Source organism: Engraulis encrasicolus, unplaced genomic scaffold (genome assembly GCF_034702125.1).
Source record: "Engraulis encrasicolus isolate BLACKSEA-1 unplaced genomic scaffold, IST_EnEncr_1.0 scaffold_507_np1212, whole genome shotgun sequence".
NCBI lineage: Eukaryota > Metazoa > Chordata > Actinopteri > Clupeiformes > Engraulidae > Engraulis > Engraulis encrasicolus.
Genome location: NW_026945816.1, coordinates 12,501 through 31,209, shown reverse-complemented (window position 1 = coordinate 31,209; position 18,709 = coordinate 12,501). Strand labels below are relative to the sequence as shown.

The window sequence follows — 18,709 nt, the reverse complement described above, 5'->3', positions numbered from 1 at the left end:
CATTACTTCTTTCTTTCTCTGTCTCTTTTTTTCTTTCCTTTTTGTCTTTACTTCCTTGTGATATTTGTCTAGATTTCCCTGGAGATGACGTTTTTTTTTCCATAGCAAGAAAGGAATGTCAGACTGGCTGGGTTGGACATCCAGGGCTAGATAGTCAACCCAGCGCCTCGCTGTTTCTCCCTTTACAGACCAGACAGGCAGGCACGCACACACAGACATAGACTCAGATATGTACACGCCACCACACAATCGCACACACCACATTTTTTTCTGTCTCTCTTACTTTCACTCTCTCTCTCACTCTCTCTCTACTCTCTCTCCACTCTCTCTCTGTCCCCTCTCTCCCTCTACTCTCTCTCTCTCTCTCTCTCTCTCTCTCTCTCTCTCTCTCTCAAATTCAATTCAAATTCAAAGGTTTGGCTTTATTGGCATTACTCAACACAGGTGTTGCCAAAGCTGACATACAATAAAAATCATAAGAAATAATAATAATAATTAAAGAGGAAACAAACAAAAACAAACAACCATATAGAACAAGGGATATAAAACAAAAAAACTTAAGATATTTCCAGGGAACTCATTTGTTAGTCTTGAATGGAGTTTTCCCTTTCAGAATGGCAGGCTTGAATATATTGCCCCGCTAGTTCAGTGCAAGCATGAGTTTCACCAGGAGGAATTCCTAGTTTTTTTTCTCAGTTTTTTAGAAATCCAGGACAGGCTTTTTCAAATTTTGTAAAATAAGACAGTCTTATGTCCTTATATTTTTCGCATTTCTAAAAGAAAATGGGCTTTCATTTTCTATTTCTTTAGTGGTTGCAATGTTTTACATATGCGAAATTCCCTTGCAAGCCCATGTTTGTCGATGGTCTTCCTTTTTCAATTTGGAGTGTGTGGTCACTTAACCTGTATTTGGACAATAATTTTCTTTGTTTGCTGTTTGTAATATTTGTCAAATATGGGGCCAATTCGTAATTGTGTCTGATAGTTTTATAACAATTTAGTTTACTGATGTGACTCATCTTAAATTTCCCAAATATTGAGATAATGTTGCTTGACATTTTTCTCTCGACTTCTTTTGCTTTTGTTATTATGTTTTTTGTAGTATTCGTTCAAATTGTATCTTTTTACCAGAAAGTACAGGGGGTCACTCTGAGGGTGTTCACCTCTCAACTGGGCAGCAATGTGGTGATACCTCTCCGGGTCGCTGTTCTGCAGGTGGTGCCAGAATTTTGTCCCTCTTTTATTTATATCAGCCAGGAGGGGGTAACGTCCCATTTCAGCCCTGCAGCCAAGGTTGGGGCTACCTCTATGTACGTTTAGGATGTTTTTACAGAATTCTAGGTGCAGCACCTCAGTTGGGCTTTTGTCCCATGCATCCCAATTGTCCTTGTACTTGGCGCCCCAAATCTCACTCCCATATAGGAGGATGGGTTTTATGAGAGAATCAAATATCTTTATCCAGGTTTTTATTGAGGGGTTGTTTTTACAGTGCCCTCCATAATTATTGGCACCCCTGGTTGAGATGTGTTAAAAGCCTTAAAATAAATTCAGTGTTTATTGCAGAAGAATACTGTCACACTGAAAATTGTAGGAAAATGTAGCCTTCAACTCAAATGAATTGTAAAAAAATAAAAAAATCCCTGACTAAAAAATAATTATTTTTCATTAAATCACCTGTTCCACAATTATTGGCACCCTTAACAATTCCCAGGAAATAAATATAATTGAAGCATTTCTGTCATTTCTACAGTAGTTTACAAAGTTTACCAGAGTATGTAGGAACATTTAATTAGTAATTCATCACTTCCTGTTTCCCTGGGGTATAAATATGACGTGACACCGAGGCCATTTCTCTTCTTATCCACTCTTTAAACATGGGAAAGACAAAGGAACACAGCATACAAGTGAGGCAGATGTGCGTCGACCTTCACAGGTCCAGGACAGAGGCTACAAGAAGATTGCCACTCAACTGCAGCCTGCCCATATCCACTGTGAGAGGAATAATTAAGAAGTTCAAAACAACTGGAACAGTGGTAAACAAGCCTGGACGAGGGACCCAAGTTTATTTTGCCACCACGCACAGTGAGGAGGATGGTAAGGAGAAATCAAAAGATCTCCAAAGCTCACTGTTACAGAATTACACCAAATGGTAGCATCCTGGGGTCACAAAGTTCTCCAAATCAAACCATCAGGCGCTGTCTACACGCCAACAAGCTGTTTGGGAGGCATGCACGGAGAAAACCTTTTTCCTCACTCACAATCATAAACGCAAGCGTCTGGAGTTCGCCAAGCGGTATTGGGGCTTCAAACTGGGGACCGTGTTGCTTTGGTCAGATGAGACCAAGATTGAGCTTTTTGGCAACAAACACTCTAAGTGGGTTCTGGCGTACCACGAAAGATGCGCATGCTGAAAAGCACCTCTCATATTACCCACTGTGAAGTATGGGGGTGGGTCAGTGATGCTGTGGGGCTGTTTCGCTTCCAAAGAGGCCCTGGGAACCTTGTTAGGGTGCATGGCATCATGAATGCATTGAAATACCAGGACATTTTAAATCAAAAATCTGTTGCCTCCTGCCCGAAAGCGAAGCTGGGTCGTCACTGGGTCTTTCAGCAAGACAATGACCTAAACATATGGCCAAATCTACACAGAAATGGTTCACCAGACACAAAATCAAGCTCCTCCCATGGGCATCTCAGTCCCCTGACCTCAACCCCATTGAGAACCTGTGGGGTGAGCTGAAGAGGAGAGTACAGAGGAGAGGACCCAGGTCTCTGGATGATTTAGAGAGATTCTGCAAAGAGGAATGGCTGAAGATCCCTCTTTCTGTCTTTTCCCATCTTGTGAAACATTATAGGAGAAGATTAGGTGCTGTTTTGTTGGCAAAAGGGGGTTGTACAAAATATTAACACCAGGGGTGCTAATAATTGTGACACACATTATTTGATGTCAAATAATTATTTCTTTATGTGGGATTTTTTCCCCACTGAATAAATGCAATTGTATTGAAGGTTGGATTTTTCTCTTTTTTTCCATTAAGGTCCCATATTATTTAGAAAAAAAATTAAATAATTGGAAGCTAAAAAACACATCTCAACCAGGGGTGCCAATAATTATGGAGGGCACTGTATATAATGATTTCCGTAGCATGTAGTATGTTCTTCTGGCTTTTTCCAATATGGTCCAGCTGCGTCTTGTCCAGCTAATACCGCTACGCCCATTCCTTCTTACTAGACCGCCCTCACAGTAACGCCCCTTTGGCTGTTCAAGTTTCTGAAGTCAGTGACATGCAGCCGAATGACAACACAAGCGCCGCGCGGGACTTTTTAAAACGACTGAATGGATTTCGCTGCAGCGATCACTCAACTGTCGGTAAGATTTCGATATAAATGCATGAATATACATAACGGTTACTTTACGAGTTGACTTTCAGCCGGAGGGCGAACATTTAACCACCTCGGCCAACCAACTAGCTGTTTTGGCTAATGTTTTTTTAGCTTCAAGGCAAGCTAACAGGCCGCCCTTCGTAAGTTTGTTTCAGATGTTGTGTGTGTATTTGTCATAGTGTACAGTACTAAGTTATGGGCAGACAAAGCAACTATTATTCCTGTGTAATTATCATTCTTGTGACTACTTCACTGCATATATTAAGAAGGAAACTGCCTTTGGTTCCCACATATGAACATCTGTTGCCCTTCATACCCCACTACAGGCTTCACTGCCTGTGAAATCTGTGCTAGTTTACTACGGTATTTCCAACCTGGTAGCTAGCTAGCCAGCCTGGTCAGAATGGACAAAGGCAGCACATCTCAGAATCTTGTTACGAGGAAAATGTGAAATGGAGTACATAGTTATGTGTAAGGTAAGACGTTAACATGACAAGGGTGAGATGAAGGATACTAAGGGCTAGCCAGACTAGAATAAAAGTTAACTAGGCCTACTACGAAAAGTTCATTCATAAACGTTTTGACGGTCTTTCGAATGGTTATCGGATTGTGTGCTTGCTTGCTTAAATATCATAAAGTTCGCCACAAAGTGATCACGAAATGATCTCCGTATTAACACATTAACTACCAAGTCACGTAAAAATACGTTTAGCCTCCCAAACGTTGGCTCCCAAACCGTTTTTTTATTGGATTCTGAATCTACACATTTAGGCTAGTGACAATGGCCTCAAAATTTTGAGATACCCCAACCGAAGGTAGAACAAAACCCAATAATGTTTTTCCTCATCTCTAAGGTGTCCCATACATGAAAATGATTCTTGGCCAAAGTGATTTTAATGCTAAGCCTAAAAACTTCACACATTTCCATATGTACCTCCAAACAAAAAAAGCACCCAAAATGTGACTTCTCCGTATGGGAGTAGATATACAAAAAAACATGCAGAAAATTACCAGAAGCTCTGAGAGCTTTGAGAATTGGTATGCTTGTGCCCAGGGGCTACCTGCACCAGATAGAAGTGTTTGTATTGGACCATCTTGATGTATGAAGGAGATATAGGCATTTAATCACACACCTAAAATAGGTGGAAAATTAAAAAAAAAGTGATATTTATACAGAATGTCATCATTTACATTGTAATTGCTTTGTCAGGGAATGTCATATGCACACATATGATATCTTGTTGGAAAGGTGAGATTGTTTTGAATCCAGCAATATCTCATATGTATATATTTTCTGAATATTAAAGATGGCATATCGTTCAATGTATGAGGTGCCCAGAATGAAAAAAATCGAAAGGGAGTTACAGGACCTATTTCAATGCACTTCAGTGGTGACAGGAATGCTCACAATTGTATCACAGTAGGCTTTATTACTTCAAATAAACGTATTATTAGTGTGTGGTGCTATAGATTATGCTTGAATGAAGAATCAGATTAGGGTGAAAAATTAAATATATTTATCACTAGTGTATATACGTGTATATACATATACAGTATATATATCATTTCTTGCACATCTGTAGGTATTGTTAAGCTGGAAATGCAGTGACTCCACCTACTTCCAATACCTTGCAACTAGCTCATCAGAATATTGCATCACTCCTTTCAGGTAGATATGATGGAGGAAGGGGAAATAGAGTGGATGTTATTCAATTTGTTCAGAGATCTTTTATCTTCCACGAAGTGAAGCTCTCCAGTTCTTCTCCCATGAAAGAGCCAGCTATATATATATATATATTTCTTTCATCTGTAGGCTATTGTAAAGCTGGAAAAGATGAGATTGTGCTAAATCTAACATTACCAAATATGTATATATATTCTCAACATTGATGATGGTACATCGTTCAATACATAATGTGTCCAAAAAAGAAAGAAAATGAACCAGTCCATTCCATAGATATAAAAGTTCAAAGGCTGGTTCATTAATTAACCGTAGTGGTGCTCTGAAGCCTAGTATATATTTAAGTATAATATTATTAACCAATACAACACAGTGAGGGAACTATATGGTATAAGGATATTTGTTCTTAAAACTTCCTTACAATAATATAGCGTACCAGAGATACACTGCACCAACATACCACTGATGTATACAGGTATTGTAATGGCATTGATAAACCTAAATCAATAAAATCGATCAATCAATCAAAGTACATCATGATACAAAATCGCCATTCAATGTCCTAACGATTAGAGAAAGAGAAAAGAGAAGAAAGAATGCATTGTGTACTGTACTGTATCACTTAATGCAGATGAGAATAAACCTTTTCACATTTCTTTTTAAAATAAGATACTATCGGGGCAGTTCTAATTTGGACAGGAAGCTGGTTCCAGCATTTTGCATAAGACTAAGTCATCTCACCCTGTCTAGATCTGGCCAGTATAGGGAGTTTAAGTTCATTACATTTCCCTGACTCTTTTATCCAATGGCTACATTCAGTGTGTGTGGAAAATACAGAGTGCAGGCTTATACTGTATATAGGGTTATAAGAGTTGAGCATGAAGATAAATACTCCTAGAAGATATGTGTGATATGTGTGTTTTCATCTTCTTAAAAGTTGAGGGGGATGACCAAACTCTTGTATCAGCTGGTAACTTGTCAGCCCATTGGGATTACCTTGTCAGAGGCCAAGGCCAGACTGTTGGTGTTACAGTGTTGCGAAGCAACATTACGTTTTAGGGCAGCCTCAGATCAAATTAAACAGTTCCTTCCAGGAGAGAATTGCACTCAAGGAACAGAACCTGAGTGGCATATTGGGTCAGGTACAGTCTGATTTTCTGTTTATTGAACAGTGCAAAAGAGCATCAGTAATTTAAGCGGTGTTTTCAGAAAAGATTGGCAGTCATAAATAATAACACCCAGGTTTATGTAGCGTTTTCTGAGGTAACAGTGGTTGACCTCATGTCTTGCTTGATATAATGGCAGATGATGGTGGTGTTGCTTCATCCATGTGGCCAGGTCTAAGAGACAGGCAGATAGACACATAGACATTACAAAAAGGCGGAACCAAGACAATGCATTAGAGCATTATAACACCCTAATTTTCCCAGCTATTTATTGTAATTCAAGTTGTAGACATTGAATGCATAGCTTGAAATGATACAAAGGTTAGACATCTAGATTAGACATCTAGAGGTGAAAGAGATGTTCTGAAACGTTTGTAGTGTACACGCAGAAACTATGGAGGGGGCTAATAATATCGTCCTCAACTGTATCTCGCTGGACAGACAGGTGTTTATCATCAACATAGCAGGGAGCAGGGTGAGTGGACAACATTGCCCAGCGAGATGAGATAAAGATGGCAAAGACAGGGGGGCCTAGCACAGAACCTTGGTACCCCTGAGAGGATTTGAGTTGAGGGGTCTTGACCGTGGCACATTAAAGGAATGCCCAGTGTGGTCTACCTCCAATGCCTTGTTCCCAATTAATTGTATTAAGCCTATATTTAGCAAATGGACCAGGATTGATAACGTCATTACTCTTCTGACTTGCACTTTGGTTGGCCCTTTCTTCCAGGTCCAGCCAAACCATTTGCTTAGCTGTAGAATATGATGTGGTTGCTGGATTGAAGTCTAGTGTATTTGACACACTGTTATTTCCCTTAGTTTAACAAACAGACCCTAACCTTACCTTTCCGCCTATTTGCCAAAAATGATTTGCCAAAATGATATTGTAAAAATAAAATGATCTGCTACCGGATGAAGAGAAGTGTGAGACATCATAGTTGGTCAATCCAGCCATATAGTCATCAGATGACATGGATAAGTTAAGTGAAATGTCACCAGTGGGCTACAGATATGGTGCACTAACATGTAATGGCAGAAAGTGGGTTAATCAATTTAAAATAAAAGCTATGAAACAAATAATTCACTGAATTCAATTCACTAACATGTGACATGATGGTAAGAGTGTAGTGGAAAGCGCGCACATCCATCAGAAAAGCATCAGCAGGTGCCAAATCAAAAAACTTCTTTAGATCTATGATCGAAACATTGCTCCAAATAAATTAAGTCTTTTGCAAGCAGTGTGCAGATCCTTTCCCGCTCCTACATGATGGTATTAAGCCACACCTGAGTGATGTCAGGTAATGCCTGAGTGAACCTAATGAAGAAGCTGTGCGTTGATCTGTGAACTTTTGAATTCACTGAATATGTTTGCTATTCCCCTCCCTGTTTATTACAGTAGGCTCATGAAATAAAAGGCATTTGCTTCCTGCTGTCAGGCTTTGGTAATACACATACCATTTGTATGTAAACATAAAGCATTGCTCCTTCCAGGAGCAGTCTTTATTTATCACACTACCACCACCCAGCACCTCCTCCCTCCCTACCTCCTCTCTATAATCACAGCAGACCTGGTTAAAGCCCATTAACTGGATAGGACATCACCAAAGACCTGTGGTGCTGAAGTGGCTGAGCAGCTGGAATATTTATTCAACCCGAGTGTACATCTTAGTAAGGCACCAACTCTGAACACATTATGCCTTATCCTGGTCCCCAAAAAGCCACATCCAAAAGAGATAAACGACTTCAACCGAGAGGCCCTCCCTTCACACAGCATGAAGATATGCTGTTACATACACTCAGACTGCAGTAAGTCATGCACTGGATCTAGTACAGTTTTCATACCAGGAGAAGGTTGGAGTGGATGATGCCATCACATACCTATTACACAGGACATATAGTCATGTTCCTTTACTTTTCCAGCGCTTTCTACAACATCCAACCCTCCATTGGGAGAGACGCTCCTGGGTTTGGATGCCCTTCTTGTGCACTTGATCAGGGACTACCTAACAGAGTGGCCACAGTTAGTCAAACTGAAAGATTGCCTCTTGGACACTGTAGTATGTGGTACTAAAGCAGCCTAGGGAACTGTGCTCCCTCCTCTCCTGTTCACTTTGTGCACATCGGACTTAACATAAGTATCACATATCACACATATCATGAGGTGTAATGCACCTACAACTCAACACTAACACCAAGCAGATGAAGGTGGACTTATGGAGGTCTAAGCCCGCTCTGCAACCAATCTCCATTGAGGTTGATGAAGTGGAGATTGTAAGCACATCTAAGTATTTCAGGGTATACCAAGACAACAAACTGGACTGGTCAGCCAAAGATGCAGTTTACAAAAAAGTACAGTATTGGCTATACTTGTCTGCTATAAACTCCTTAATATGTTCTATGAGACTGTTGAAGCCAGTATGTGTCCTTTTCTATGAGGGGGTATTGGGTGTCTTGAAAGACTGATAAGGAAAGCTGGCTCTTTCATGGAAGAAGAACTGGAGAGCTCCACTTCGTGGAAGATAAAAGATCTCTGAACAAACTGAATAACATCCACCATATTTCCCCTTCCTCTATCATATCTACCTGAAAGGAGTGATGCAATATTCTGATGAGCTAGTTGCAAGGCATTGGAAGTAGGTGGAGTCACTGCATTTTCCATCTTAACAATGTGCAAGAAATTATTTATATACACACACTAGTGATAAATATATTTTCACCCTAATCTGATTCTTCATTCAAGCATAATCTGTAGCACCGCACACTAATAATAAGTTAATTTGAAGTAATAGGCTACTGTAATACAGTTTGGAGCATTCCTGTCACCAATAAAGTGTATTGAAATAGGTCCTGTAACTCCTTTTCGATTTTTTTTCATTCTGGGCACCTCATACATTGAACGATATGCCATCTTTAATATTCAGAAAATATATACATATGAGGTATTGCTGGATTCAGAACAATCTCACCTTTCCAACAAGATATCATATGTGTGCATATGACATTCCCTGACAAAGCAATTACAATGTAAATGATGACATTCTGTATAAATATCACTTTTTTTCATTTTCTGCCTATTTTAGGTGTGTGATTAAATGCTTATATCTCCTTCATACATCAAGATGGTCCAATACAACCACTTCTATCTGGTGCAGGTAGCCTCTGGGCACAAGCATACCAATTCTCATAGCTCTCAGAGCTTCTGGTAATTTTCTGCATGTTTTTTTGTATATCTACTCCCATACGGAGAAGTCACATTTTGGGTGCTTTTTTTGTTTGGAGGTGCATATGGAAATGTGTGAAATTTTTAGGCTTAGCATTAAAATCACTTTGGCCAAGAATCATTTTCATGTATGGGACACCTTAGAGATGAGGAAAAACATTATTGGGTTTTGTTCTACCTCCGGTTGGGGTATCTCGAAAACGAAGGCCTTTTTGGGCCCATTGTCACTAGCCTAATTCTAATGCACATTCTGTGTGATTTTCGTAATAATCTGATGAACAGAAATGACATAGATCATGAAAACACCTACAAAGTCAAAACTCCTACAAAGTCAAAACTCCTAAAAAGTCAGGATCTGGATATTTCATCATCTGTGCATTTTATTACACACAGTATTTGAGTTTTATTAAAGCCAGTCAAACCACTTCCTGATCACGTCACGTCATGTCTCGAGATACTTCCTGGGCTGAAGAATCAAAACACACTTGCCTTGCTAGCTAGCCTATTCCTAAACATATGGAAGGATTAGGAGTTTTGCTGCCATCAGGATAGGTGTAAAATGGAAGGTTGTAATGAAATACAGCATGCAACACAGCAGGAAGTAACCTACTTTTGGGTGAGTACTTTGGCACGTCTACTTTTATCTACAGAACGAAAACTGCCAGTCAAGTGACATTAGCCAGCTAGCATTTCAGATGCTCTGAACTGCCTGACCAGGTGATTTTTGCACCAAAATAGTTTACTTGGAAGCTACTGGAGTTGTTCTTTGGCCGCGGAAATGCATTTAGACCCGCAATTTTTTTATTTTTTTAAACTTTATTTTTATTGGCGTTCCACTTCAAATAAAAAAATAACATTTACATACATGTTTATTCTTCATACAATGGGTAGCTTAATATACTTAATCTATGTACATGTATATATTCAAATATATTATAATAAAGTAAAATAAAACTGATGATTTTTTTACAGAAATAAGTTAACAAAAAATAAATAAATAATAATAAAAACAAAAAATACAAGAACATTAAGGATGGGCCTATTTAACAATGGGGTGTTTACTAACTATGGTATGAAGTATAAAAATTACATTGCGTTCACATTTCTATATAATGTATCCATTTCACCCAGTTTCTTTCATACAACTCTTCTTTCAGTTTCAATTTGTATGTCATCTTTTCCATCCCTTGAATTTCCTTAATTATAGAAACCCATTGCCCTTTACTTGGTGTGTCCGGTTTCAACCAGTTTTTTGTAATGGACTTTTTGCTTGCAATGAGGAGTATTTTAACCAAATATTGGTCTTCAAAAGATACAGATTCTTCCAAGTGCCCAAGATAAAGAATCTTGCAAGTAAAAGGGACATTGTAACCCAAGACCCCACACAAGACCTCATGTACCTGACGCCAAAATGGTTCTAGTGTCTTGCAACTCCAAAAAATGTGTGTGTGATGTGGTGCCATTTCTCCGCATTTTCTCCAGCATTGTAGTTGCTGAGAGGTCTGCTTGCTTGTTATTTGGGGAGTGATAAAAAAACGGATCTGATTTTTCCAAGCAAATTCCCTCCATTTATGTGATTGTGTTGTAGTTTGATGATTTCTCCACATATCAAACCAGGTCTCGTCTAGAATTTCTTCCTCAATTTCTTTCTCCCATTTAGATTTGACGTATATTGTGGAGTGTTTCCCACTTCCCAATATACATAGATATAGTTTTGAGATTGCTTTGGGGGTAAATCTCTGGTAGGATGTTACAAATATGTTAATGAGGGGATGCACCTCATCTTTTTTAATCTCTTTTAGGTAGTAGTCCCTCACTTGCAGATACCTAAATAGGTCTGCATTTGCTAAACCAAATACGTCTTTCATTTCTTGAAAGCTAATCATATTCCCCTCCTTTGTAATGGTACACATTGCAGTTATACCTTTGTCTACCCAGTATTTGTACGTTGTGTCAATGGATCCTGGAGTAAATTTCCTGTCATGTGCAATCCATTTTAAAAGGCCTAGCCCATCATCACATTTTAAGCGTTTTACGACAGAGTGCCATGTATCCAAAGTAAATGATGTTATTGGATCCATCTCTTGCCTAACTTGGAGGGGGAGCGTCCTCTCACCAATAAACGTTTGAATAGGGCAAGTGTAACTATTTGTTTCTATATCTTTCCAATGAGCAACAAAGTTAGTACAGCACCAATTCAATAGTGGACGGATTTGAGCTGCAGTAAAAATACTCTCTTAAGTTTGGAAGTGCCAGTCCCCCCCTGGACTTGGGTAATTGAAGAGTGGTAAAGCGCACTCTAGGTCTTTTGCCCTCCCAAATAAATCTAGATATTAATTTGTCCCACTTAGTAAACTGTGTTTGTGGAACTTGTATTGGAAGTGATTGATATAGGTATAATAGCCTGGGTTGGATATTCATCTTAACTACATTGATCCTGTCGATTAGGTCCATAGGGTAAGTGGACCAACGTTCCATATCTGACCTTATCATATTGTTGACCTCATCATAGTTATTTTTATATAATTCAGAGGGATTTTTAGTAATATTTACTCCAAGATACTTGATTGAGTTGGCTTCCCAATTTAGTTTATGTTCTTTGAGTTCTGGTGAGGGAGTGGTGTGAAACAGAAGGGTCTGTGTCTTTGACATATTAAGTCTGTACCCAGAGCAGTCACCAAATCTTTCCAGGATCTGTAACAGCCTACCAAAGTGACTGACAGGGTCTTTCAAATATATCAAAACGTCATCAGCAAAGAGACTAATCACATGTTTTTTATGATTAATTTCCACTCCACTCAATAGTACGTCTTCCCTAATCATTTGGGCTAAGGGTTCTATGTAAATGGCGAATAGGGTGGGGCTTAAACAGCAGCCCTGTCTAGTCCCTCTCTCCAGTGTAAATTTACTTGACAGGGAGCCATTAATTTTTATTCTAGCTGAGGGTTCATTGTAAATAGCTTTGATACATTGTATGCTTTTCTTTTTAAATCCAAATTTCTCCAAGGTCATATACAGGAAGTCCCAGATTACTAAGTCAAAGGCTTTCATAGCATCCAAGCTAATCAATGCTAATGGTGATTTGTATTTGTTAATTCTATTTATTATAAGCAGTGTTCTTCTAATATTGTCTTGGGTTTGGCGCCCCCTAACAAAGCCTGTTTGGTCTTCATCTATTATGTCTGGTACAAAGGTTTGTAACCTTTGTGCTAATATGGAGGTATATAATTTATAGTCAATATTAAGAATTGATATTGGCCTATAATTCTCACATAATTCTGTATTCTTTTGAGCTTTAGGGAGTACTGTAATAATTGCTTCCTTCCATGATGGAGGTATACAGTTTTCTTGTAAAATCCAATTGAATGTAGTGAGAAGAACAGGGGACAAGACTTTTTTAAATTTCTTATACCACTCGGCGGGAAAACCATCACTACCTGGTGATTTTGATGTCTTTAAGTGTCCTATTGCATTTGTAATTTCATCAGTAGTTATCTCTGAGACTAGCGTTCTATTTTGACTCTCACCTATACATGGTAGATCCAGTTTGTCCAAAAAGGCTTTTATTTCTTTTTCATTAATAGCTCTTTTCTGTGAATAGAGATCCACATAATAATTCCTGAATACTTTTTCAATCTCTTTTGATTCATATTTAAGCTGATTTGAAATGGGGTCTTTTATCTTGTGAATCACTCTTTCTGCTTGCTGCTTGCGCAGCTTTCTTGCCAATAATTTAGCTGCTTTTGGGCCTACTTCGTAGTATGACTGTTTCAAATATCGTGCTTTTGCCTCTACTTCTTGCTGTAAGAGTTCACCTATTTTATTTCTGGTTTCTTTCAGCTTTTGTTGGTTTTCATCGTTTGGTTGTAATTTGTGGCTTATTTCTGTCGTCTTCAGTTCTGTAAGAAGGTACTGGTAATATGCCATTCTTGCTTTCTTAAGGCTACTAGTGATTGCAATCAGCTTTCCTCGTAGCACTGCCTTAAGGGCATCCCAAAGCATTATTGGATCTGTTTCCCCATTGTCATTATCTTGAAGGTAATTTTCTATTTCTGTTTGGATTTGATTGATTATGGCCTCATTATTTAATATTCCTATATTAAGTCGCCACAAAGTGTCTCTTCTTCTAACTTGTAAGCAAATGGTTAAGTATAATGCACTGTGGTCAGATACATCAGTCACACCTATTTCACATTTTTTTACTCTATCTCTGTCTTCTTTTTGCATGAAAAAGTAGTCTATTCTGGAGTAAACAGAATGTGTTGCTGAGTAGTGACTATAATCCTTTTCTAGGGGGTGTAAATCCCTCCAGACATCAAAGAAACCCATTTCCTCTATTGTATTATTGATCAGCTTTGAGATGTGTGTTTTGCTTCTTTTCTTACTTGTTGTGTCAAGGCCATAGTTAAGAATTGCATTGTAGTCCCCTCCAGCGATGCATATTCCTTCAGTTTCTAATGCTATAGTATCAAACAAAGATTTAAAGCATTCCCTATCTGCTTCTGGTGGAGCATATACATTTACCAGTGTTACTGTGGTCTGTTCAATTCTCCCCTTAACTATAATATATCGCCCCTCCTTATCCTTTATTTCCTTAATGCATTCAAATGTGAGTGAGTTTGATATCAAGATTGCTACGCCCCTCTGGCGTGTATTAGAATAAGAATTATAATATGTTTTTCTAAATCCAAACCTTTTCAGTTTCTCATGTTCAATTTTTGACAAGTGGGTTTCCTGTAGAAAACATATTTGAAGCCCTTCTTTTTTCAGTTTTCTCATTACCTTAGCTCGTTTGACTGGGTTTCCTAGACCATTTACATTCAAGGATATGAACCTCAATTCTTTAGGTGTTGTGTTCATCATAGAAAATTACACTATTCTTTCTTATACATCCCCTTAGGCCAACAGTTGAACAGACATGAACATTGTATGAACATTTACAGAACAAATAAAGAAAATATTGCTTATTAAATGCTAATGGTGACTTCCAAGAAAATATGTCGACATCTCTTATTATAAGCCGACACCTCTTTTGTGTTGGGGGAAAAAACCTGTCACAGGGAAAGGGCCCCCGTCCAGCATTGAGAGTCCATCCACTAGGGAGCGACTTACTCATACTAGTGAAGATATTAATTATCTTCCCCAAGCAAACAGTCCAAAGATAGAGAAATAAAAACCTCAACCCATTATATTTATTTTACCCTTTAGGCCTAGTTAAACCCAATAATAAACTATGAATCATACCATTTTGAGTCTTATTTCCAATCACCGTTATTCAGTCCCTCTGCGTGCATCTTCTCCCTCACTGGTGTTGTGCTGAAACTCTTGAAGTTTTTTTCTTGCACGCTTGCTTGCGTCCGCTGCACTTCTGCCTTCTACGCGACGCCAGGAGGAGAGGGCTGTAGATCTGAGACGCTCTAGTAGGGAGTTGCCTGTTGGTTCCTTCGGTGTGGAGTCGATCTCTATTCCTCTCCGACGTAGCTCATCCGCCGCCTCGTGCGCGCTGTTGTAGGTTTTCTTTCCGCTGGCCCAGTGTATGTGCATCTTCGTGTACGGTGTCTGGAAACGAATGCCCTGGGCTTTGAGAGCTGCTTTCACGTGCACATAGTCCTTGCGCTGTTGTAGCACACCGGCACTGTAATCATGATCGAAGTACACTCGACTCTCTCCTATGTTAATGTCTTTCTTTCCCCATGCTTTGGACAAAACAAGCTCCTTCGTGCTGAACTGTAGAAAATTGACGATCACTGAGCGCGGAGCTTTATCTGGTTTCGGTTTTGCGGTCAGTGCTCTGTGCGCTCTTTGAATTTGGAGCTCAGAAAGTGAAAGTTCAGAACTTAGCCACTCGTTCAGAAATTCAATCATTTGTCCTGCTTTCTCTGTATCCTCTGGAATGCCGTATATTCTTAGATTGTTTCGTCTCGACCTTGACTCCAAGTCATCCAATTTCTCAGCCATTCGCCGTTGTTCTCGCAGTAATTCTAAGAATACCGCATTAGCCTCTTCAGACCACGCTTCCACCTCTTCTGTTCTAGCATGATTGGCGTTGATCCTCTCGCCTTGCTCTTGTATTTCAGTGGAGACGGTCGCAAATTTCTGGTCAATGTCGGCTCTCAGCTCAGATACCTCACGTTTCATCTGCGTTGTAATCTCGTCCTTAAACGCACGTAGGTCGGCTTTCAGGTCAGTTTGGAGAGCCTGGATCTGTTTGCCGATTCCTTCCATGGTAGTCCGAAGTGTGGTGATGGAGTCCGAGTCGTCATCTAGCATGCTGGAATTCGACTTAGCTTGTCCTGGGTTTACTTTAATTCTACTCGGATTCTTTTTGGGTTTGTGTGTTCCACTCATTGTCCGCCTCTACACACCATAAAAACTTTGATTTTTACACCATTTCCATCGAGTTTAAGCGGTTTTTAAACTGTTAGCTTGCGGAGCTCACCAACTACACAGCCATACTCGTGGCCGCCCTTGCCGGAAGTCCAGACCCGCAATTTTAACTCGGAGAGTCAGAGCGCACCAGTGACAAAAAAGGCTTTATCTCAGTTCGAATGTTCAAAATCGCTATTTTTACCTAAACCAGTGCGCGCTTAAAGTGAAATAACTTCGGACTGGAACAAGCTAGAAACAAACCGTAAAAATATACAGACAGCTGAGTCTTTGGGCTTTCGAACAAGCCCTGACATGTGTCTGTGGGTTAAAGACAAAATATTCGGTGGGTGTTCAAAAAATGCCATAAAATTATGAGATTGGTTGGGAGTCTATGGCTGAATTCCAAAAAACGTCTGGTATTGAATGTATCTCTCTCTCTCTCTCTCTGTATCTCTCCGTGTGTGTGTGTGTGTGTGTGTGTGTGTGTGTGTGTGTGTGTGTGTGTGTGTGTGTGTGTGTGTGTGTGTGTGTGTGTGTGTGTGTGTGTGTGTGTGTGAGAGAGAGAGAGAGAGAGAGAGAATGTGTGCACGCAGATATAAGAAGTTGGGGTTGATGATCCACATGATGGTGATGGACCAGGACAGCTCTGGACCTCCTGACTGGCAGCTCCATCCTCAACCTCTCTTCCTGCCCTTCACACATGTGCAGGTAAGGCCATTTTTTAAAAAACTCTCTGCATTGTCTGAGGCAAAAGTAGGAGAAAAGGAGTGTGCGAGTGAGTAAGTGAGAACCCGGTCATTATACATGTGACCCTTAAAGGGCGTGTGTGTGTCCTAGAACCAAGACAGTGGCAGTGTGTGTCTGTCTGCCTTTGGTTAAGGGTATCTTTAAGATACTACCTTGTTGTGGTAACATAATTTTGCTATTTCTGACAGGCAGGCAGTTTTCTGAAAGATGGTTGATGTCAGTACCAACATGTTGTGATGGAGGCTTCCACCTGAGCTGAACACAGAAACTTGCACACAGTGGTGAGTAAATCACTGAATCCGTTTTGTTCTGCACTAGACCAATAAGTATTTCATACAGTGATTCCTTCATGTGTTGTGTTTATTTATAGCAGAACTTGTGTATAGAGGATAATACAAAACACTGGCACAGTAGTAGTGACCCCTGTACAGGCCAGAAGCTCTGTATCTCTTCAGCCTAGTGTTCTGCATTAAAATGATGGGTGTGATTTTTATGTAGTGTATTCTATGTATACCCTCTCGTGTGTGTGTCTGTGTGCATGTGTGCAGATGGAAGCAGTCGTTCCTGTTCAGCATCGATATGCCAGTAATGGGTTTGATGAGCCACAGCATGGTGATGGGCAATCAGCATCAGGACCAGGGCAGGTCACAAGGAGAACCTCCTGCCCTGCCTCGTCATCCTCAACCTCCCATCTCCCTGCTCTTCACACATGTGCAGGTGAGGCCAACCTCTAAAATGCACAGTTGACTTGAGGCAAAGGGGGGAGAATAGGCCTGCGTGCCTGCCTGCGTGCCACACTTTAAGACAGTAGCAGTGTGTGGGGGGGCGTGTGCACAAGCATATGCACATGGTCATGTCATGGTCATGTCTTTCTGTAGGTAGATAGGGGTGGTTGTTTTTGTCGTTATTTTCATTCATAACATTAGCATGCCTTTTTTTGACAGGCACGGAGCCAGTTTTCAGAGGGAGGGCTGATGACACCAGCAACTTTGGTTCTGAACCTGATCAACCCAGCACCAACCACTGTGCCGCTCCTCCTCTGCCAACTGCACCACATGGCTCCAACTGCACCACATGGCTCCACCTGCACCACATGGCTCCACCATCTTAAAAAGGCACAGACACTACTCCACTTCCTGCAAAGGATGAGAGAAGAGCCGATCGCCCCACATCGGCACTCACCACCTTCTACAGGGGTGTCATTGAGAGCATCCTGACCAGCAGCCTCTCTGTCTGGCATGGCAGCCGTCAAGCTGAAGACTAGAAGGCAGTACAGAGAGTGTGGTGAGAACGGCAGAAAAGCTCATAAGATCACCCCTACCAGCCATTCAGGATCTGTACACTTCACACTGTTCCAAGAGGGCAATGAACATCATAAAGACACAACTCATCCAGCATACAGACTGTTCTCTCTACTACCATCAGGGAAGCGCATGTGGTGCCGCACAAGCACACTGGGAAACAGCTTCTTTCCACAAGCCATCAGACTCCTCAACGCACTGAAGAAAACCACATGAATATTCCAAGGACACTGGAGAATATTCCATGAACACTTCTTTCACCATGCCACGTACACTTTACTCATTGCACCTTATATACAGCATCTTCACATCACCTGTATGATCTCCTGCCGTGTGTGTGTGTGTGTGTCCACTGTGTTTGTGTATTTATTGACCATCAGTATGTTAATCTTCTTATTGCACACTGTTTGTGTCTGTGTGACTGTATTTATTGTATGTATCAGTCTGTAGGCTATTTCTTGCCAATGCATTATTTTTAGTTATTAGTTAAACTGCACATTGGAGACTGGTCAAACACAATTTCAAACTTTGTGTTAACCCTACATAGATTTTTGTCAAAAAATGGAGTCTAATCTACTGTACTACACAGGCTATCAACAGACCACACAGTTGAGTGTTGTTTTATGCACTCTGAATATGAGGAGAAGGAGAGGTGACCGTTCACACTTCATAGTGTAAAAGTAAACAGAAATACATTTTCACATTTCATTCCTGTCTCGTTCACTTCTTTCAGCAATGTATGTGGCCTACATGCAGGGAAGCTGACAGGGGGGACAAAGGGGTCCGTTTACCTGTGCCCAGCAGTGAGACGAGGGGTCCAGGAATGGGTCCTCATTACATT

The 18,709-nt window shown here is 40.3% G+C and overlaps 1 long non-coding RNA gene across 1 annotated transcript; it reads left to right on the top strand.

Moving 5' to 3' along the window:
- The first annotated feature begins 16,376 nt into the window (after nucleotides 1-16,376).
- LOC134444306 (uncharacterized) lies at nucleotides 16,377-18,181 on the top strand. The gene is made up of 4 exons (XR_010033923.1): nucleotides 16,377-16,528; nucleotides 16,756-16,848; nucleotides 17,116-17,284; nucleotides 17,512-18,181. It is a non-coding gene; the product is annotated as an uncharacterized LOC134444306 (long non-coding RNA).
- Nucleotides 18,182-18,709: the final 528 nt, after the last annotated feature.